The following is a 24,441-nucleotide window of genomic DNA, read 5'->3' on the forward strand; positions in this document are numbered from 1 at the left end:
CTCAGGGTGTGTCTGGACTTGACAAGATGAAATAAGGTCTGAGTACACACCCTCCTCTGTGATGCTGCTCTAATGTTTTCTCTATGGGATGCAGAAATTTACCTCTCAAGTGAAGAGCATCTTTATTGCCCTCTGTATTGGAGATGGTTGAGGTGAGACAAAGAAAAGAAAAGAATGGGAGGGCACATAGTACAAGACAAGAATGCCCAGCCAAGAGCAAGGGAGAAATCCTACTTTGGGCTCCATCCCTGCTTGTCTCTACAAACCCTCTCCTGGGCTGTTCAATCTACTTCCCTGTTAACAGATGGCTCTGATCCAGAAGGATGAGAACCAGAGAGGCAGTATGCCATGAGGTTTAACACTACTCAGCCTCCAAAGGAAGGCTGAGTCTAGGGTATGGCAAGCAGCAAAGAAGTTCCCTGGGAATGTGATTCAAGGAGGCACTCACCCTCAGGTTTGAGCCCTGCACCTACACGAGACTTCAAGGGAGTGCTGCCTTAAATTTTGTGCCCTAGGAAACCTCTCTTACCTCACCCTAATCCTGGTGTGGTTGCTTGGGTTTAAATCCCAGCTCTACTAACATTTGTGAGCAGTATAACCCACACAATGAAGTTGAGTTACTTAACTTCATTAACTACCTGAAGTTAAGAGTTACTTAAACTCTTGTGTCTCAATATTCTCTTCTGTAAAATGGAATGACACCTTCTATCTCATAGCATTATTGTGAGGATAAAAAGTGAGGTTGTTAAGAACAGCACAGAAACATAGTAAGAATCTGAGATATTAGCTCTTCTCTTACCATTCGGATAGACTACTAATAATAGCCTCATTCAGTTTACTGAGTATGATGCCAGGAATTGAAACCCAGCAACAACAACAACAACAACAAAGAAATCACAAATAGGCATGAAATGAAATACTCTTTCTGACAGCCACAGAAATCTGACATACTGTGCCTAACGGAATAACATCACCCAGCCTCTGCTCTCCCTGCAGCAATCATCGCTAGGTCTTGAATCACTATCCTGATCACCTTGATCTTTAACAAGAAAACAGCTGGTTTCCTTTCATCTCGTACCAGTGCAAGGAAAGGCATGAGGCCACATGAAAGCTCAGGATCAAACACTCAGAGCACCCCAAGCATCTTTTTGCTTGTATAAGAAAGTAAAATTTCCAAGCTACAGTTAGGCATGTTTAAAGAAATAATGAACTCCAAGATGAGGGACCACAATGAAAGCAAGAAAGCATTTTATGATCTTTTACTCCAAAAAGCAAATTCCCCATTCTCGGGCTCCACAGTTGGGGGTTGAAGGGAGAGGTGCATCATGGGTTGAAAACTTTTGTCACCATTGTGCTCATCTTTTTTGTCTCCTGAGTCACAACGCCATATGCCGCCCTTGGCAGGACACAGGTACCTGCAGAGATGGGATAGGGAGCGACCCGGAGCCGTGTCCCAGCCTGTTGAAAGACTGCATGGAAGGAATTCTGAGACAGGCCAAGACATGCAAACGTGATAGAATGCAGGTGTTTCTTTCAAAGAGTACCTAATTCAACAAAATTTTGCAGGCATCGGGTTTTAGTAAGGCACGTGGTCCTAAAACTTCCCTGGGTCCTTTCGTTTAGTAACTATCACTTTTTAAAGGATTTCCAAACTATAATCAGAAATCATGTAAAGGAGCAAGTCAGCAGGTTGAATTTATGGGGTGAAGATGAAATTTGTCACAGGAGGTAAACTTTCCAAGCAGAGAGGTGGTTGTGTGTGCACTAATCCCTGATAACTTCACACATCATTTAGAATCAGTAAGCCTTGCAGACAAGTTATTCAGGCTAACCACCCTTCGGTGTTTCAGGCCGACTCGAGAGAGGAAGAATTAAAGGACATTTTAAACCTCGTAGAGTGTGTCACAGTGTCACCTCTCTAGGCATTTGCTAAGCAAATATATTAGGAGATTATAAATCCCCACCCAGCAAGAGGTACTGAGACTCCATCATACAAGTAAAATTAACTTGGCACTACAGGGAACTGTCTCCCCCCCAAACTGGAAGATGTGGATTTTACTATCTACTATACAAATTCGACATAGTGGAGGAATGACAGACTTCCTTTGAAGCTTTCATGTGTCTGGAATAAAACCTACACTCATCGGCAGAATCTTCAGGGTCTCCAGTGCTCTGGTTTCTGATCTCCTATGCCATCCCTCTCATCTCCTGCCCCAATCCCAGCACCTGCTGAACCTACTGGGGCTCCCTGAACTTGGCAATATGCTCCCACCAAATTCTCTTGCCTCTGGTTGAAAGGTCTCCTCTGGGCCACCCTTTATGTCTCAACTCAAGCACTAGCTTCTCTATGCTGACCTTGACTCATAAATTTTGGCTCTTTGGCTCCATCATAGTCGTTAGACCATCATATTTATTTACATGTCTATCTCCAAGCTGTGCTTTTCCAGTCTTGTTTCCCTAGTTCTTGCATAAGACGGGGCATAGAATGAACACCCAATAAGTAGATGCCAGACAAGTGAGTGAGCTAATAAATGAATGAATGAACAGGCAAAGTAACTAAATGCACAAGATCTATAAGCAGGTACTGTAGGACAGACACGGGATATGAATATCATATCCAGAAACAATTCATTGAGGCAAAAAACAGGGTCATCTAGACTTGTCTACCAGGACCATAGGTTCTGGTGAAGAAGTGAGGCAGGGGTCTGAGGAATAGGCCAGCCTATTTAACTCTGGCACTGGGGATACAGACCCTGAGATTTAATTGCAATTTGCTGTCTATATGAACTTAGTCATTGAGACTCTTTATTCTCGGTTCCTCTTCTATAAAATGCAGATAAAAATTCTATGTGTTTGTGGGGATTACATATATGTACAGCCTAGCAAAATGTGTGGCATGTAATGGTTGCTCAATAAAGGGTAGCTACCATAAATGGAAGGTTCCCTTAAAAATGTCTATCAGGTAAGGCAGTTGTCAGGAAGAAATGAGGCATTGTACGTAAAACATTAAATATATTGCCTGGCTTATGTAAGCACTGAATGCTTACATGTAATGCTTACATGTAATGTAACATGCTTACATGTAATCAATATTGTTCTTATTGGTGTCAACATTATTATTATTGGAGTCCAAGATGAAGTAGCAGTATTTGCAAAACAGAGGACAGGACCTAGCAGTGGAAAATCAGGAGTCCCATGGAAAGAGACATGGCACAGGGAACCAACTGCAATGATGCCAGGGAATGAGGGAAACTTTCGATGGTAGAGCATGTATATGATTGTTCAAGAGGGACCCAAAACTTTAGGTAATCATCAACCAGGTTGAGCTACCAAAAAACCCTAGCAAACCACATCTCAGGTCAGTCATAGAAATGGTAGCTGAATGTGGGGGCTGAGGAAGCCAAAGGACTTCCTGTCTGTGGTCAGAAGTTACTCTGGACCCAAAGTAAGTTCCAGCTGGCCGTGGGGCAATCAGTGGGAGCAGGTGCAGCAAAAGCAAGCACACTGAGGCATCTTGGAAGAAGAGGGTCTGTAATTGCAGGTGCTGGGAGGGGCATTGAAATATGGGCACAGTGAAGTGAATTATATATTTTAGGTTATGTCAGTGGTACTTAACTATTTTCTGGGTTACAGACCCTATATGAAAACTGACTTAAACCATGGCCGCATTGTTCCCACAAAAGGCAGAAATATTCATCTGCAGTCTCAGAGGCCTTACAACTACCCTAGTTGGCCTGAAACCCATGTTAAGAGTACCTGAATTGGGTACTGAAAATAGAATTTGGTTGAAAGTGGGTTCCAACATGGTGAACAGCAAAAGTATAAATGAAGCATAAAGAGTTGACCTTCTGTTGGGGTCAGAAGGAGCGGTCCCATGTAAAAGTGGTGAGAAATGAGGTTAAGTAAATATGGAAAGACGATTGATTAAAATTGCCTGCTGAGCTGAGAAAATCCAATCTGATTGATAATTGATGAGAAGTCACTGTTCTTGAGGCACAAAAATGTGATATTTCAAACAGTTTATCTCGGTAGCCTTGTGTAAGTTTGATTAAAGCAGATAAACCCACAAAGATCATTGAAGAATTATAGATATCTTGGTTTGGAAGTGGTCCACACTCATAGAGAGCTAAAAGGGAAAAAAAGGAGATATCTAAGTATATCTTGCATACAACCCTGACTTCTCCCTTCAGTCTAAATTCATGTAGCTACTTCTCTATTGGAAAACATCCATCTGCATATCCTACTGACACCCCCACATCAACAAATTCCCAGATAGAATCTGTCATGTTATCTATTAAAGCTATTATTGCTACAAAAGCCCAATGTCAATAAATGACAATGTTAACTGGGATGTCAAACAAACACAACTAGTGGGACAGCAAAACCAATTTAGTGTTGCTCCTATCATCCACTTAAAATTATTCAGGGAAAATAGGATTTTCCATGATTTTTGTGTTTACTTAAGGCAGTGACAGTCTGAGGGTCCCTTTAAGTTGATCTGCAACTTAGGAACTCGAATTCAAATTTCTATTCTAATATTACTCAGAAGTCCAATGTGATTTAACATCAAATTTCTCCTCCCTTTGAGCTCAAGTCTTCTGGGAGACTAGGGGAGAGGAGACGTGTGGTTGGTTTCTCCTCTTTCTCCTTTCCTCATTTACTTCCTTGCCATACCCTTAGCTGTTGCACGTCCTACCAGGCTCAAAAAGAGTGAGAACACTTTTGCTTGACAGGACTGTTCTGTACTCTCTGGATCCAGCCAATAATCTAAGCTCATGTCCCCAGGTGCGCCTGGGGAATTTTTAAGCCTAACTCTTTTCCTTGAAGGATTTTCTTCGACTGTTTATGATTTCCAGGTGGGCAGTCTCTCCTGATGTTTCTTTGACCCAAATAATGGGTCTTTTTCAGATGGAAGCATATCATGCTTCTTCAACCCTGTGATACACAGTGGTACACCTCTTGCTTTTTTCTGTTGAAACCTCTTCACCCCTCTCAACAGTCTTATTGACTATACTCCCACCAAGGCACTCTGGATTCAAATCTAGCACCCAGGAAACACCCAATCACCCTTCCTTGGGTATCCTGGGAGTACCTCTGATCATGATGCAGTATTTCCTGACCACTTCAATTCGTCAGATATTCTGTAGTCCTCTTTTGTCACCTAGGGGCCACACCACTGTCCATAGTCTACCTTGACTTCCTCATGTTTGAGTCAGCCATTGGTCTTCTGCTTCTCCAATGGCAGCCAACTTGTTTCAGATTTCCCTGAATGGCCCCTTGAAATCCTACTTACCAGGATTCAAAAAGGGCATCCTGAAGGCAGAAGAGCACAACTCACAGAGAAACAGCAGCTCTTTCTGGATAAATCTCTCCAGCAACTGCCTCTTTCATGCATGTGACCCCTTTTATAAATCCTTGACCTCATGGTCAGGTCCAAAACTTCTAGGACAATCTCTGAGGGACATTTCCTCTGTATATATGCATAGGGAACTTGGTAGTGCTTATCTACGCACTCTGGCATCCTGATAGCTATCACAATGGTAACTGGGTTGAAACATTACAGTGAAATAGAGCTTGTCACTCAAACCAGAACTCTGCAGGTTGTCTAAACTTCTCCATCCACCTCACCACACTTATCTAATTAAGTCCTGTTAACTTTCTATCCTAAATGTTTAGCAACATTCCTTGCCCTCTGCCCTCATCATTTTTCACCTGGTTTATTAAAATGACCTCTCACTGAGCCTCATTTCTTGATACTCAATGCTTTTATAAGTGTTGTCATGTATAGAGTGACATAATGTGTAGTAGGTATTCTACCCTCTACAAACATAAACTTGATTCTAGTTTCCTGCATTTACCATGCTTTTCTCACACAGTGAGACAGATGAACCTCTCTTTTCCTGACTAAAACCTGCCTTATAACACCCCTTTTGCCATATGCCTTTCAGCCTAGAAAGCACTGCCTCCCATTGTTTATCTGGACTAACTCTTATTGAGAACCCATTTTCTCTAGTGAGCCTCTCCCGAACCTCTATTTAGGGATAGTCCTCAACTTGACTCCATAGCTGCTTTACATCTCTACGTGAGCGCTTAACGTGCTTCATTCAGACACTGTAAGATCTTTCCCTTGGACGAGGGCAAAGTCAATTTATCTTTGTGTCCTCAGAGCACTGTGCCTGCACATGGCAGGAATTTAAAAGATGCTTATTGAATTGAACTCAGGAAGTTAAAATCTACCAAACTGTTAATAAATTTTGCTGAGCTAATACTTAATTTTAAACTATATAAATAGTCCCCCATTGATCTGGTCCAAAATAAATTTACTATACAGGAGTGAAAATTATTTCCAAATGCCAACCTAAATGGGATATCACTGAAAATATGGGCAGCTTTCTGCCCCTGTTTTGCTATGAAGTTGTAATTTATTTGTTCTATTTTGACTAAACGAAGATTATTAATTTGAATATATAAATGAGACAATTAAATTTAAGCTCTTAAAAATCCAACAGTAGAAGATAAAATTCTCCACTGAGTCACCTATATTTGTCTTGATATTTATTCAGACTTCTACTTAATAGGTCAGTATTGAGTGTTTGTTTTTTTACATGGGATCCAGGTGAAAAATTACAGAATTAAAAAAAATCAAAGCCCCTGGAGAAGCAAAGCTCTGACATGTTTAATCCTGCTGTGTTTCCACTGAGTAACACTCCCCAATATTGCATGCCATTTGACTTTGATTGCCAGGAAAAGCTGTCCCTTGGATTAATTAGATGACATCGGATCTGGCAGTCAACTCACTCAAATCTCTAGACTTTGGAAAAGGTTGCATATGTAGTTGTCATTCTACACCTATTGAAAAGCTCCTGCCTGGACGCCTGGGTGGCACAGTCGGTTAAGCGTCCGACTTCAGCCAGGTCACGATCTCGCGGTCCGTGAGTTCGAGCCCCGCGTCGGGCTCTGGGCTGATGGCTCAGAGCCTGGAGCCTGTTTCCGATTCTGTGTCTCCCTCTCTCTCTGCCCCTCCCCCGTTCATGCTCTGTCTCTCTCTGTCCCAAAAATAAATAAATAAATAAAAAAAGAAAAGCTCCTGCCATCCAACCTATTCTTCAGCACCACCACCTAGTTTTGCACTGTGTAAATAAAAACCATTTACCCCAATACCCCTTCACATTTAAGACATTTAGAGATAAAGAAAGAGTGGATTTTTCAGGTCTGTCCCTCAATCCCTGTACAACTCTAGACAGAGAAATGAGATCAGTTCCCAGATGTTCATAGTTTACAGTTTTTATCAATTATATATACTTATATAGAACTAAGGTGCTAAGATACCTATCTTTGAAATTGGCAGTGTCCAGATGAATAATCACCTGTTGGAAATGAAGAAAGGGGTGTTCGAATAGAATGGAAGGTTTTGCCAAATTCTCCTTAGTTTATGTGATTCTAAACAACATTGGTATTTGTAAGATAGCTTTCAGAGACTCATGTTAATTACCTGGCTTCTCCCATTCGGCCTCTAATGTCCTCGTTCTGCATCACAGGGACTGAAGAATTTGCTTTCTATACCACAGTTTGTATGTATGTGTACATGTGTATGTGCTCACATGCACATGGATGTGTTTAACTTACTTAAGTGAATGTCATATGTGTGTGTATGTGTTTCGTGGGTGTGTGTCTATATATCTCATTCAGCAATTTCCTTTTCTAATCAATGTTGTGTAGAAATATATCTAATTTGATTCGTATTTATTACTTTTCCAGTTTATTCCTTTTCATTGAAATTTACTATTCTATCATTCATTCAATCAACAAATATCTACTGAATACCTAGCATGTGGCAGACATTATTCTAGCACCAAGAATACAACAGTGGGGAAATCAGACATATATAAAAGGAAATATAGTACTTAAAATGACAAGGAGTATCAGAAAAGCGAGATTCAGTAGTGGGTACAGTGTGTAGGGGTCTTTGAAGGAAAAAAAATGGGTATTGCTATATTACATAGGGTAGTTAGAAAGCATCTCAGAGTTCATGTGAAACTTGAATAAAGCCTTGAAAGAAAAGAGGTAATACGACGTGCAAATATTAAGAGACTAAAGAATCCAAGTAGAGGAACAGATCATTTACTGAATGTACAGTTGACCTTTGAACAGCATGGATTTGATCTGTGAGGGTCCATTTATATATGGATTTTTTTAAATATGAATACAGTACTGTGAATATATTTTCTTCTCCTTATGATTTTCTTAAAAACATTTTCCCTTCTTTTGCTTCCTTTATATGAGAATATACTACATAAACATATAACATACAAAATCTGTGTTACTCTGTTTATGTTACTGGTAAGGCTTCAGGTGAACACTAGGCTATTAATAGTTAAGTTTTGGGGGAGTCAAAAGTTAGATGCATTGTTCAAGGGTCACCTGTACTTTAGTGTACTTATCCATTCCTTTATGAATGGATATTTTGAATACCTCTTTTTTCTTTTATTCTTGGCATATAGAAACAATGCTATGATGAACACCTAATAGTCTTTTATGAACAAATGCACAATTTTCTCTAAAGCAGCACTGTCCAGTAGAAATATAATGTGAGTCACATAGATGTTAGATTTTCTAGTAGCTAATTAAAAAATTAAAAGCAAACAGCTGAGATTAGTTTTAATAAGGTATTTAATTTAATGTGGTATATCCAAAATATTATCACTTCAACATGTACTCAATATAAAATTATTAATTTATATTATTATTACTATTAAGTCTTTTAAATCCAGTCTCTATTTTAAACTTACAGCACTCAGTTTGGACTACCCACATTTCAAGTGCTCAATAAATCTTAGTGACTAAATATATATCTATATATGTATATAAAATATACATATATAGATATATACTAAATATATATATATATGTATATAAAATGTATAACATGTATATAAAATGTTTCCTTAGTATCTCACCCAACCAGGTTAACTAGGGAACAATATGAAATCAACGTATGTGGGATCCATGTTTTTATCTTGATAGTCACAGAACATATTGGTTAACTATAATAATAAGTATCTACCCAACAAAGACAATGATAAAATTCATGTGACCAGGGTAATTTGAGTAAATCAAGACCAAATGACTTGATTTCCAGGTTTTCTTGATCACATTATCTAGACAGTTAAACAAGTGCCCTATTTTCACCCACTTTATACCCACTGGGTCTCAGATTTGTGTTCCTGCCCGTTTAGTTGATTTGCAAGTACAGAGCCAATTTATTCTATGTCAGAAAATGAGCCACCACATGAACCAGTGCCAAAGGAAAGCAGTTTATGAAAAAAGAAACTCCAGGTGCATATTCTAAGATAAATCTTTAGGAAATAAAAACTCGTTTCCCCAAAGTGCATGGAACAGATATAGTTAAAGTCAGCAGATTTAGAGTTGGAAATCAAATATTGGCAAGAAAAGCCATTATATTTTTAAATTATGCAGTGATCCATGCAAGCTGTTATTGCAAGATAATGGGTTATAAACAACACACATAATAGTTAAAATAATTATATATTGAACAGATGAGAATATGATAAATGCATCATTTCAGTTCCTGAAATAGCTGACATCCAAGGAAGTTATGTGGTCTAAAGGTTATGTTTATCATTTCTTCTTTTGCTTAATGTTTATTTTCTTCACCATCATTATGTATACTTCAGATTTGTTTTTAAATAGCTTTTCTGAGAACTGGCTTACAATTGTGGGTGACTAGGTGAAGCTCACATTGCTTAAATGGGGGATGAATTTCAGAAGTTTGTCATTGTATCGTATTCTGGGGACCTGAGTAAGACAGTAATTGTACAGTTAGCCCATCGGGGCTGCATTTATACAATAAATACAGAGTAAGCCTCCTTTAATTAAAACAAGTGAAATAACACCACAATGAATTGTCCTCATTAACTCTTCTATTCAGGAGACATGTAGATGAATTTTTGAAATCCATACAATTCTTTCTCAACACTATCCATGCCCCTCCCACCAACTTACCTTTTTCTCTTGATCTTACTGTTAGTAATTCCATGAGAAAACGTTAGCAAAATGGAAGTTTGCTAAATGAATGAACGACCGTAATTAAGGAATCAAATACTTAAAGGAATAATTCCTTTCCTACACATTCACAGGCCAATAAGGAACTTCTAAATTTGAAAAGCCTTCAAAATTCAAAGAAAAATCTCTTAGAATGGATTAAGGTGCAAGCTCTGATTTGGGGGGTGTAAATAAACTAAATCTGTCTGCCTTCCAATCCGATCACCATCGGTACCCTAGCCTTAAGGAGGTCAAATGTCACTTCTTTGATAGGCACTTTGTGCAGTATGTCTATCCACATCTTCCGAGAAGAGAGAAGGGGACAGGAGGATAGGGTGGGGCACAGATATTCGTTTCTCCTCATTAAAATCCTATAGACTTTCCTAGCTATCATGGCCAGTAGGAAGAAGATCCTAATTCCCAGGTCTTGCCACTTCCCCTCTACCTTTCCCCCAATACTTAAAAGTGTGCAACTTTTGGAATTGATCCTTACATCAACCGTTCAATCACAAATATTTTGGATGCCTATCAAATACAAGTGGTAAATTCAAAGAGAAGTAAAACGTTTCCTGCCATCAAGGAATTAACAATCGATTGAAGAAGGTAGCTAACATAATTAATACAATATACAATTACTATGTATAAATGCATAATAAATACATAGTTGATATAATATAAATAGTTAAGATAATAGTTAACATTGTTACCAAAACACAAGACCTGATAAGGAGGTATTCCAGAGAGTTAACAAGCATCCCCCTATAAGAACACAGAGCATGTTTTTCCCTCTTAAAATATTTGCCTCCCATCACTCTGATTTTTCCCCCTTTCAATTTGAGCAGTAAGTTTTGGAACAACCCCTCTTCTAGTTGTAAAACTTCTGTAATGTGACTCAATAGCCATTTCAATATATGGCATTTATTTTTTACATACTACATTGCTGATGGAACCCAATCTTCGGGTGCTCAGGGCAAAAAGGGAGATTCTTTGCCAAAGGTTCATATTGGAAATGTGCTTGGTGATTCATTTAGCATATCTGATTATTCTTCAGGATTACCAGACTAGAAATAGTGTGCTCATCAATGCATGAAAAAAATTGATGGTGCTAAATACTGATATCAATCAATAAAATTATGACCAGAGTGTATGAACCAATTAACAAAACTACAGAAAGAATTGCCAAACATTGCCCTACTAATAAAAACTCTATTTGAAATACAAATAAAAGGAGAGGTGACAATTTCCAGTTGTGTTCAGGCCTGCTGAGTATTGACACCTATTACTCAGCAATCAGTCTAACGCAACCATAGTTTAAAGCTAGAAGGTTCTGCCAATAAAATATAAATTCAGATTTTTTTTTTAACACAGATAATCAAAAGTCAGGAGTACTATTTTTCTTTGTTAGATTTGTGTGTTTGGCTCAGCAAGTAAATTACTTTCCATGACTTGGGGGCAAACCAATCCATATAAAGAAGGGAAGCATAATATTGCATATGAGTACATATATATAACAACTTTCCATTAACTATTTCTCATAATGTGTTAAGGTGATATGCTTTTAATACACGTATGTGTGCACACACACCCATCTACACTTGAGTCTTGAATTCAAGAAAAAGACCAGTGTCATCTTGGTCCTATTACTTATGAGCTATGAGACTGGGCAAGTCACATCAACTCTGTCTTGATGACCTCAAAATTCCATGAGTCTGTGTCCTTATAGAAAGTGCTCTAAAAAGTGGAAGGAAGGTTGATCAACTACTTTTCCACTTGACCTTCACAACACCCCTCGGGGTCTTACCTCCATTTTACATAAGAAAACCAAGGCTTTGCAAGGTTGGATAACCGGCCCAAGGTTATGAGATAGAACACAAGCTACACTCTTGCACTGCTAAGCTCAATGTTTCTATCTCTGTACTCAACTGCATCTCTAAGATTCCAGAATTTTAAGATGGCTAGATAAAGCTTTAATCTCTACCTAGTGGTATCACATGTCCCAAAACACTGGACTATACTTCTTTATGTATATGTTTTTTTTATTTAACAAATATATCTAATAATTTTGTGGAATTCAAAACATTCAGCAAGATTCCTCAGAGTCCTCTGTTGTATAGCTCTGCTTCCTACCCCATGACAACCTGAAAATCACAGATGCCAGTGGCCCAGAGTTCTCTCTGCCCTGACAAATGAAGTGATCAGGGTTATTATTGCATCTGACTTAAACTTTGGCCAGTGATGTAAAATGTGTCTATGTCCACCCTAGTTCCAATTCCTCTCATCTGCACTGACAATATACTAAAGAATTGAAACTTCTAGATTGTAAATATAGTAACACATAACTTTTCTGAAGTTCAGTCTTTAACAGCTTCACCTATCTGGCAGAATGACTTTTTACTCCTGAAATGGCATCGTAGAAGGCATGTTAAAATTTAATGCAAATATGGCAAATTTCCCAACTCCCTCCTATTTCAGTTGGGAAAACTGAGATTAAGGAGTAGGCAGTTGGCCCTCTTCTGTGCCAAGTGTTTCTTCAGAATCAGAAAATATGGATAGGAATTCTTGCCTTGTTCCTTACCAGCTCTGTGTACCTCACACCCTCATGTCATTAAATGAGGCTAATAGTTCCTAATTCCCACAAGAGGAAGAATTAAAAAAAAATAGCATTTGTGAAAATGCCCAGTATATCTGGCATGGGATGGAGAGAGTATTTTCCAGAGTGAGGTATTTTGTAGCACATCCATATGCTGATTGGAATGATCAGACAGAGAGTGACAAATCAATAACATTAGAAAGGGAAATGACAGAAGCAATGTCCTTGTGTAGATCAGAGAGTCTGGGGCATCCATTGGGCATGAGCATGGATACTTCATCCTACTAGCAGGAGAATACAGGCAGACATGCTGGTAATGAAATGAGTGGATGTGGTGGCGGGAACTTGTTGCTTCTGCTTTCTCAGTAAGATAGAAAGCAAGGCCATCAGGTGAGAGTTTGGATGACAAGTCAGAATTTCTCTTAACAAGGAAAAAAATGGTGTCAGCCACACCCCCTATATTTGAAAATTCTTCAAGACTAGAACCATTTAATTAGCAAGTCCTCATACATACCATTTACCAAGGTTACTCTAAAACATTTGTTCTGCAATCATTATTGGGTGAGATATACCTGTGCTGAATCATGCAGGGGAGACATAGTCCCTGGCTTCAAAGAAAATAGATTCAAATATGAAGATAGACATGAAGGCAAATATGTGCCTTCCCCTGCGCTGAGTTGTATTCTGGAGGTATCTTTAAGGTACAGAGGGGGACCCAAGGGCAATAGTGTTCTTCATCTGAGGTGCTTTAAAAGCCTTCTGAGAGAAAAGGAGGGGCGGTCTATACTTTAAAAAGTGAGTTGGAGTGTGGGAAGCAGCATGGTGGGGAAAGACATTCCATTATTTGGAGACTAGTTGATGGCTGAGAATGAATTATGGTAGGAGACAAAATGGCTGGTGATGAGCAGAGGCCAGTTCATAAAGGACTTTTTTTTAATTTTTTTTTAATGTTTTATTATTAATTTTATTATTTTAATTATTATTTTAATGTTTTACATTAAAACATTATTATTTTAATGTTTTAATATTTATTTTTGAGACAGAGAGAGACAGAGCATGAACGGGGGAGGGTCAGAGAGAGAGGAAGACACAGAATCTGAAACAGGCTCAAGGCTCTGAGCTGTCAGCACAGAGCCTGACGCGGGGCTCGAACTCATGGACCGTGAGATCACGACCTGAGCTGAAGTCAGACGCTTAACCGACTGAGCAACCCAGGCACTCCTATAAAGGGCTTTTATAGGGTGCTAATGATTAGGAAGAATTCTGTAGGCCAGATATTCTCAAAATGTAGTGTGCAGCAAAATCACCTGAAGAAATTGCTGAAAACAAACAAAACCAGCAATTATTTCCCACATTCAACCTCCAGAAACTTAGGTGATTCCTACTTCAGTTTGAGAATGATTGCATGTTAGGTAACAAGATGGAGTTATATTATGTTGGCCATCCTCCATCCTCTGTATATTGCATCATCCATCACTAACCAAGGATATGAGGTATATACATGCTTTATATTGTACCGTTATTCCTAAGTAAACTTTCATCAGTGTTCGCAATATGGAAGATACTAAAAGAGACATTAGCCAAAATAAGTGTGGCCTCTTGCCCTCAAGATGTCAGATCTAAGTGAAGATATAACAGAGCAACACAGAGCAACAATGAACTCATGCTGAGGAATAGGAAGGAGTAGGAAGAAAAGAAGAAAGGCCTGGATCAAGCCTTTCTTTTTCTCTAATTTTCAGAGCTGCAGGGGAGTTGGGCATATGAGGGAAGAATGTGGGGTTGCAGAGGAGTAGGGCAACCCTCTTCTTTATCCTTCCACCTTTTCTTCTTGGTCCTACGTGGGCCAACAAGCAAGTTCAGCCCACGGCCAGGGCTTTCGTTGTCTACGTGATTGAAAGTACAAACCAGTCATTTGAACATCAAGCTAATTACTACTTGAAAATAATATATGAATGCTGACTCCCTTTGTGAGCAGCCTAGGAAGAAACACTCAAAGAAAAGGATGAAAATGTTCATTGGCTTTTATGTAAATTTGTGATCCTAAGATTTGCCTTGGAAAGTCAGGTTTTGACACTAATGACTTGAGCTGACCTTTTGGGTATAAATGTTAGAGATTTTTTACTCATTCCTTTTTTTTTTTATCGATTCCATGATAAATACAACTTTGAAGTTTATGGTGCATGATAAATAACAGTAAAGGCAATGTCTTTTAAGGGAGCCACATTCTTTTTCCTTTCTAAATATCCTGTCCTCTTTTAAAGTAAATATTCTGAACCAACAGAAAACAGGCTGTTAACAACATTATCTAATTACTCAAACAATGTAAGCTTACTCAAATAATATAGTCAAGATTTATGACCCAAAAATGACCTAATTTATGACCTAATCAGAAAGTGACGGTGTGATTAAAATTCTTCTGAGAAAGGAATTGAAAAAGAAATATTTTTCTGAATCATTGTAGGCAATGAGTGTGGGAGTGTGGTCTCTGTCAAATATTTTAAAAGACAATTCCAACCATGGCATGGGATTTAGTTTTAAAGAAACAATGAAGATTTGTGAATGTGGCAAACTGTTGACCTAATTTCGAACCTCAACCAAGTTTGCCCCATTCAACAAGCTAACACATTTTCTTTTCATCTTGCTATTATCAGAAATGGAACCAGAGCATCTTTATACAAAGCAACACATCTAGCCAAGAATTCCAATTACCCTCACAGCCCTCATATTTTATCAACAAGATTTGCTAGCAAAACATTTTGAAAATAAAGACAATAAATGAAAGTCTCTCCGTGAAAGGTTACCTAAGCATTTAACAATTATTCATATGCAGAATATGTTAGTAGCAGCATATGTTTAGCCTGATAAAATTCATATTGCAAACTCCAGTGCATAATCTGTTGACTTACATAGGATCAAATTTATTAACAAAAACATGCATATGCTTTTTATTCATTCTATTTTTATTTTTTTAGATATGAACTTCTAAGATTAATTATAACTTATGAAAGCTCAAATTCAGTAATTTTCACTTTGACTATGGATGAGATTATTGGGTATTGGTGAAATCAAGGTATTTTCATCATTTTTGGATTGAGATGAAAAAAATTGAGAAATTGAAGATGAAAAAGCAGTAAAAGAAGATAGGAAGAGTCAAATAATAAAAACAAAAAAAATATGGGGCACTTGTGTGGCTCAGTCGGTTAAGCATCCAACTTTGGCTCAGGTCATGGTCTCATAATTTGTGAGCTCAAGCCCTGCATCAGGCTCTGTGCACACAGCAGAGCCTGAAGACTGCTTCAGATTCTGTGTCTCTTTCTCCTCTACCCATCCCTCACTCATGCTCTCTCTCTTTCTCAGAAATAAATGAACATTAAATTTTAAAAAAAATAGCAAAATCTTTAGAATAAGACAGTCAAGTTAAGTTTGGCTTCCCCATTAACTAATGATCTTACCTTGACCTCTCTGAGACTCATTTTCCTATCAATAAAGAAAGGAGATTGGGGCACCTGGGTGGCTCAGTCGGTTGAGTATCCGACTTCAGCTCAGGTCATGATCTTGCGGTCTGTGAGTTCAAGCAGTCTGACAGCTCAGACAGGAGATAAAAAACACCTGCCTTGAAGGCTTTTAATTATGATTAAATGAGATGATATGTAATGTGATACACAGTCAATATTCTGGGTCCCATCTTTCTATCTTCTATGACATTATGGGAAGTTTCCATGTTGTCTTGAAGATATTATCATTGTTAACATGAAAGTCAAATAAATAGTAGCAAACATGCCAATTTGAAATAAAGTTTTAGTAAATTCTGTATTCATATATCATAATATATAATACAGGTCAGGATCCACAGATGTATAGCCTAGTATGCAGACTTTTGTGCAAGTTTATTTACTGAGAGAACACCCAGGAGAACCCAGTCATGGAATGAGGGAAGTTCAGTAGGACAGAGAAAGGCACTAGGAGAGATCTAGCCTCAGCCTTACCCCATCATGGGACTTTGGAACATGTATTTTATCCCAACATGCATGGGTCCCCTATGAAGCTAACATAGCCCCAAATTACTCATTCATTGGCTACTCCCCCCTGGGAGTTTGGGGCATAGCCCCTGGGCATCTCAAAGCTAGCAGGCTCCTGTAGACCAACAGAAGCCAACACTCCCTGTAGCAAGTCACTAGTCTGGTAAATCGAAATTGGGTGTGGCACCAACCAAAACTGCCCCAGGTAGAGAAGGAAGACCTATTTTAGTCACATAGATTTTATTCTAAATGATGCACTCCAGCACAGGGCGCTCCCAGCTTAAACAAGACCACGATGACAATTCAGTCATTCAAGACCAAATGTGAGAACCATTACTCACTTTTAAGAAAGGTTTACTATAGGATTCTTTGAACAGGAAGTATTCTTAGAACACCCCACATCGAATTTGACTTACGTGTATTTGACTGATCTAATTTTAGGAATTGGTCTTCCCAAGATCTGCTCCAGAGCTAGATTCTTGTGAACCCATCAAGTGCCTAGAGTGACTGTTGCAGTGATACTATGGGACACTGTATTTTACTAATTCAGAAATTAGGACACCTTATGTTACGTATATCAAATCATCAAGTTGTACACCTTAAATACAGACAATTCTTAATTGTCATTATGGTTCAAAAAAGCTTTCCAAATAAACAAAATATATTGAAAATATGACCTGGAAAAACGTTTCTTAGTTATGTATGCAACTTTCAAAAAAAGTAAAGAAATTAGGATGGTTTGACTGATTCCATGAAGCTATTTATTTGGGGAGGGGGGAAGTTCAATGCTGGAATTATCCCGGAATTAGGACGGCCACCCCTCAGTTTGCCTGAGGCAAAGAGTATCCCCTGGATAAGAGATTTTCAGTTGTAAAACTGAGACAATCCCAACGCAGGGCAAATCCAGACTGAATGGCCAGCGTACCTGGCTATAGCAAGAAGGTTCCTTATTCCTGTGAATTGAGAAATTAGTGTCCTTAGCTCTCTAGTTTCAGATTATGTAAATACATAATTTGCCCCTTCCACATTTTGAATTGGGAATGAGACAAACAGTAGGTTTTATATTCTCTTCACTGCCCTCCCACCCATTCCCAGTGCTTGCAAAGTTGTTTTGGTATGAAATTCCTTACGCATGACAGGATTTCTGTCAGATGTCACGCTTGATTGTTCTTAGGAAGAAACTAAAAATTCACAGGTCATCCCTGATTTCTATCAGCAGGTAGTGAGCAAAGCTTTCTCTTGATTAAGAAGTGATTTTTTTATTTATTCCTACTAATTTCTGTTTGGGGCCATTGGGAAATGAGAATTTTATCCCCTCTCAACTTGATAGCTGGCTTTCTACTTTTTAAAATTTTAGGAAGCCACACTGTTTACAATTAGATTTTCTTGGGGTACATACAGCTTATAGTCATGTGGTGCTAGAATTTTAAATGATGTGCTAACTTTCATACCATGTACATAACTTATGCTTAGACCAAGGAAGGAAGTGAATATGTCCTGGTTTTATGTCAACTTCAGTGTCTTTCCCTAGAATATTGCCATTTTCTAGCCCCAGCTTAGGGCCTGGATCACACAGTGAGGTTCTTGTTTCACAGATTTTTCTGATCCAAGCAACTGCCAGCAACCCTTTAACCTCAGAGTAAAGCACAAGTAAAATTTAAGTTCAGAAAAGGCTAGACAGACTATTCCCAAGAGAATAAGAATAGGTGATGATCCCTCTGGAGCAAGTCTAACAAAGTGCTTGCCCTAAAAGGCTAGAGCATGTCCTCTATTTCAAAGGAGTTTAAAGAAGGGCCATGGTGGAAGCAAGCCATCTCTTTCAACAAATTGCTTGATTGAGTTCCAATTTTGTGCCTTGTAACACTTCCACATGTGATGCCCTCATCCCGTTAAAAAAAAAAAAAAAAAAAAACTGCTGTAAACCTTGCATGAGATCACTTAGAGATTTACTACAAGGAAAAGTCCACTCAGAGCAAAAGTTCCTGCTACCTCTAGATAATACCGAACACTCAGAAGCTACAGGGGTGATGCTTGCTTTTACCCAGTGGCACACTCAATATTGTTGGGGTCTCTATCCACATCCAAGCCAGTATGTTTGTAGGTAAACACACCCTGAATTAATTGGCAAGTGACTTCTTAACATCAAATGCTTTACTCATGCTTCATACACAAGTCTTTACAAGGACATTGACTTACTGACAACATGGTATCTCTAAGGACACAGATTCAACCTCTGCATTTACTGGAAATCTCTGAGGAGTAAAGACCCTCTCTGGCCAATCCTTTGATGCTTAGATATGAAGAGTATTTTAGCTCTTATCCTCCTAACATTCCTGCAAGGTAGAGTTTTGTATTCCCATTTGACAAGTGAGGAAAATGGAACTCAGTTGCTTTGATCAAGTTGTCCAACTGGTGAAGTTCAGAGTGGATTTGACTCTGGGACTCAATGATGCCAAAGTCCATGCTGCTTTGTTATACCAAAACTACCTCCATGGAAGAAGTTTCTGTTCAGTATGTTTAACTGATAGCCTCATAAGAGGTACAGTGAGAACATCTTTTACAAGTTATTCAAACCACTAATACCCTGCCCTCAATGAATCAATAGTTACATAGGAGAGGCAGACCAGTAAGCATCAATCCCATACAGAGTATTGCATACATTCATAGGGAAAAATTACAGAACACTATGGGAAACTTAGGAAGAATACCTAACCTGGTCTTTAAGATTTAGGACTTCTTAGAGAAAGGAACATCAAAGATGAAATCTGAAGGGCTATTCAAGACAACACTGGGATACTAGGTTACCCCAAACCTTCCAGAGAGGTAAACGTGATAAGCTGGAACTGAGAGATTAATGAATGAATACAGAGGAGTCAAGCCAAAAGCCATAGTTCAATAAAAAAGAATTGTAAATTCAAATGATCATGGAGCAACAGAGAAGAAACAGATTTTGAATGAACATATTCCAAAATAAGTAAGTTGCTGTAAATTCTCAAACACCAGTCTATCTAATCCCAGCCCCAAAGACTCCTCTGAAGGCTCTTTGTCTTAAAGCACATTAAGGATCCAGGGGGAAATACGTGAATCTGATGCCACGTTCAAGCTTTTGTCTGTCTGTAATTTTTTTGTTCTAAGCAAACTATTGATGGCAGATGTAAGACGATCTTTTAGTCCCCATGCTCAGTAAATTTACATCGAATGGAAATAAGCAACCTGTCTTGTAATTAGAGTGTGACCCCTTTGCAAGCAACTTCTGACAATGAGCCGGTCCAGGAGTGCCTGTAAGTTCCTTGCCCCAGGGTAACTGCAGGATGGAAGGTGGGTGGGTGGAAGCTAGAAGCGCCCCTCCTCTCCCCCGCCCTGCTCCTGCAGAGGTGAGAGCTTCAGTCCTGGGCACATGCCTTTTAAGAGTATCTTTTTATTAACTATTTGTGTAATGCCTTTTACACCTCTTCCAAAATCAGTCAGATTCCATATCAGTTGCTCAAACTTGCCTGGGGGTCCAATCCGGCAAGAGCTTAAACAGTTCCTATATTGGTGCCGCAAATGTCAGATGATAAAGAAACGGACTTTCTGCAGCCATATGATTGTTAAGAGGAGACTTCACACTGCACAAGAACCAAGTTCACTGGCTGCAGTCTCACTGCTAAGGAACAGCAACACCTTCCATCACTGCTGTGTCGCTGTGTTCCCTTCTCAGAAAGGTGTTTTATGTATTTTTAATGCAGCAGTAATAAGATTATTAAAAATTAAACCAGAGGTGTACTTTCATTAATATACTTTCGGTGTAGTTTGATAATTAGAGATCTGGAAAGCCCATCTTTTATAATTGGTTTTTCTTAGTTTAAAACGTTTTATTCAGCGATGGCTGACAGTAAATTTTGCACCATACCAAGGGAGAGAGAACGGAAGCTCATCTAAATGAGAACAAGCCCAACCTATTCTAATTAACATGATTCAACTGAACTGTAATGATATCAAAACAATTGACTTTTACCATTCCAACTTAATTATTCTACAATAGGCAGACTAATGTATGCGGCTTCCCCCTTAAAGCAATTTTGAAGGCGACATCTTTGAAGTATGGCACCAAGCGATTTTTTTTCTCACCCACAATTTGTGAATATTGTTTTAAAACACCATTAAGTCAAATAACCATAGTCTAATTAAGTCTTTTGTGGTTTTGAGGCAGTTTCATGAAATGCCATTGGATTCATTTGACTCTTTTCTTCACTTGACTGAAAGTTCTTGAGACGCTGAGTGAATCTAAACCCCAGAATCCTGGTCCTGAGGAAATAAATGCTGCAAAGTAGTTGGGTTGAAAAAGTCTTGCTTAATGTGATGTTAGGAAAACAAAACTGAAGGACTTACTCAGCAGTTCTGCCAGAATATCATGATATTGCTTTAGGCAAGTCCTATTTGCTTCTCTGTGCTCTGGTGGGTACGGCTGTAAAAGGGTTAGTTAAGAAGCGACAGAAAGATGAGCACTTGGGATTTATAGCATAAGAACCTGCCACAGTGAACGATAAAAGACCACTAGAGCTAAAATACAAGGTAATTTTTTAAGCTAAAGTTTATTTGCTTGATGGACATGTGAGAGTGGTATGAATCTCAAGAAATGAGTTCAGCAAGTATCCTGAGGCCGAAAGACAGGGCAATGATAGAGACAAAGGAAAGGACATTATTCCGTATTAGGATTTCTAAGCATTACATTCTAATGGATTCGTTAGAGAAGTGGACTGGATATTCCTCCTTAGATCCGCCATTTATCTGGTTTAACTTTCAGAAGTGTGGTTTTAGCTTTCAGAAAGGTCCAGAATGGGTTCCTAGTCCTGTCGGTCTCTGCACTCAGGCAGCAGATACTTGTATAAGCACATGCTGGGAATTTGAGCACATTTCCAAACCACATAGAGGAAGGAACAGAATAGTGGACTCTCAGAGACGGTTCCATTGAACATCTTCATGTGCAGAAGAAGACATGGAAGCCTGTGAGATGAAGTGATGTTCCCAGAATGAGAGAAGTCTTGCTGCTTGCAGGGAATCCAAAGTTACAGGGCACTGAGGTGGAGAAAAACAGGGCTGTCCTATTGGGATCCAGACAGGACCACAAAAGTCTCTGACATTGGAAAGTTTAACAGAATAGGGTTCATTTTATCTCAAGATAATTTCTGATTAAAGTATGTCATTTTTTGCATCTTCTAAAGTTGTAACAGTGGATAATTTTTAATAAAATATTTAGCCAGAAATTCAATTTATTGGCATGAACTAGGTATATTCCATGCATGTAGCACTGTCAGGTGCAAGAGGAGAGGTGAGCAGCAAAAGTAAATGATGAATACGACACTGGCCTTGAATTTAAGGATGCCTTAATCTGGAGGGAAATGCATGAATTGTAATACAATACTGCTATGATGTGGGCTATACTAAGATATAAATGCAATAGTATTTAAATTTCATAGGAAAAAGCTATATGTTCTAACTGAAGGGATTGGGAATGGCTTCATAGAGGAGACAATTTTGGAACTGACCTTGATTTTTTTTATTCATTCAATAAGCATTTAGTGAGCACTTACTAGACGCAGACACTATTCTTGGAAATTAGGATATATCAGTGAACAAAACAGATAATCATCCCTGCCCTTGGGAATCTTACCTTTTATCAATGAGCAGAATATTTAAGAACACATCAGGGGAGAGACTTCCAGGAATAGGGAATAGCAGGAACACATTCACAAGTTATGAATACACACAGAGTCTGAGGAGGCATGCACATAGTTGAAAGACAAGGTTCATGTACAGCCATCGGGGGAAAAATAATTTCCCTCTACCCCTCTAGGTTCTTGATTGGGATGCCCCTGTAGTAAAAAACAGGGGTTAACAGGAGAAAAACAAACAAAAGTTTAATAACATGTATACCTCTTGTATACATGGGAAATGCCCAGAAAAGCTGAGAAACTGTGGAGCAGAGGAAGGAGCCAGCTTTTCCAGCAAAGCACAGTAAACAAGGGCATGGTTGTTATACAGATTTAAAAGCATGTCTGCTTCATTGTTAAGTTTCTATAGATTTAGTTATTCTCTTCTTCCTGGTACAGAGAAGGAGACACCCTTACAATTTGGAGATTTCCCTTCTAAATTGTTCTCACAAAAGGATAACTTCTATTTGGTTTTCAGAGCTGCTCTGAAACTGTCGTTTTTTAAAAAAAATAAAATAATCAGCCTAAAATCCTTATGCCCGAGAGACATATTTTGGGGTGACAAATGCTGCTCCTCTTCAAGGGCCAGATGGGGTGGAAAGGTCAGTAGGGAACAGCCATAAATAGTATGTTTAGAAAGGTGGATTTTTATTCTCTAGGTGATTGGAAATAGTATTCCAAGGAAGTGCTCTAACGAGGAATCTGAAACACCACAGTACATGTTATAAATGCTCTGATTGTTGCTGTGGAGGAGTAGTGGAAAATACCTGAAGATCAGTGTCAGTGTTTCCAGGACTGTCAGCAAGAAGGGGTCCCCAGACTCTGAGTGTATCTCTGAAACTTCCAGGCCTCATTCAGATCCACACTGCTGTGTGAGCTTTGGACTATTATGGTCACGCCATGAAATCTCATCTATCACCAGAATAATGTTCCACTGAGGAAACACTAGCAAAAAACAAAACAGAAACAACAAACAAACAAACAACACCCCCCCCCCCGAAACTTGGTTTAGGACCATGCTAGGGATATATCCCAAAAGAGGACCTCTGAGGTCAGTGTGACCCCAAGAATAATTCTAGCAACCAGGATCTTTGGGAACAAATCCATTTTTTCAGGGCAAGAACAGACTTTGAAGAGATTCAGTAGACCTCTTTTGCTCACAAGATACCAAAAAGCATTCTCTCAGAGGGGTCTGTATTATTTGTAAATATTTCCTAGAATGTAGGAGTATAACATCCAATCACTATATGCCTAATCACATGATGACAGTGTTTCACTGGACCAGTGCTACACTGAGAGCCATAAGAGTACACAGTTTTTCAAACCCTGCTTACCTTCTATGACTTCAATCTCCATTTTCTCCTAAAGACTACACTAATCATACATCCATGGCTCACTTTTCCCAATTATGTGAAACTATTATCATTTACTCATTTAATTTTTTTAAATGTTATTTTAGAGAGACAGAGAGAGAGTACAAGTGGGGGAGGGGCAGAAGGAGAGAGAGAATCTTAAGCAGGCTCTGTGCTCAGTGCAGAGCCTCATCCAGGGCTCAATCCCATGACCTTGGGATCATGACCTGAGCCAAAGTCAAGAGTCGGACGCTCAACTGATTGAGCCACCCAGCCACCCCATCATTAACTTTTAAATTATATACTCCATGAAAAAAGAGACAGAGAGACCTTAATCATCCAAGTTTGAACTCCTTCAGAACTGGAATCAGACTCCATGCTTGAAAGCTTGGTAAGGTTGTTCAGCAAACATAGGCAATATAGAGTCTATGGAGTGGACAAGCTTTGAGCCCTATTTGAATAATTCTGAAATTATAGTTTGAGGACCATCTTCATCAAAAGCAAGTGCAGTGCTTGTAAAAAAAATGTAGATCCCTGGTTCCCACCTCAAACATGTAACCAGATGATTCTGTGCTCATTACAATTTGAGAGCCACTACATTAATATAATTGATGATGTAAGGAGGCAGTTTGTTTTTTTTCTGACAAGCAGCATAAAGTGTTAAAATACAACATTCAACAGAGTAAATTTAAAGATTTACTTGGTTTTATTAAATGATTTGTGAA

General features: G+C 38.8%; 1 protein-coding gene across 5 annotated transcripts in view; it reads left to right on the forward strand.

Annotated features, from left to right (window-relative positions):
- Positions 1 to 24,441, forward strand: part of GRIK1 (glutamate ionotropic receptor kainate type subunit 1) — a 372,065-nt gene that overhangs the window by 276,370 nt on the left and 71,254 nt on the right. The window lies entirely within an intron of this gene.

Source organism: Felis catus, chromosome C2, assembly GCF_018350175.1.
Source record: "Felis catus isolate Fca126 chromosome C2, F.catus_Fca126_mat1.0, whole genome shotgun sequence".
NCBI lineage: Eukaryota > Metazoa > Chordata > Mammalia > Carnivora > Felidae > Felis > Felis catus.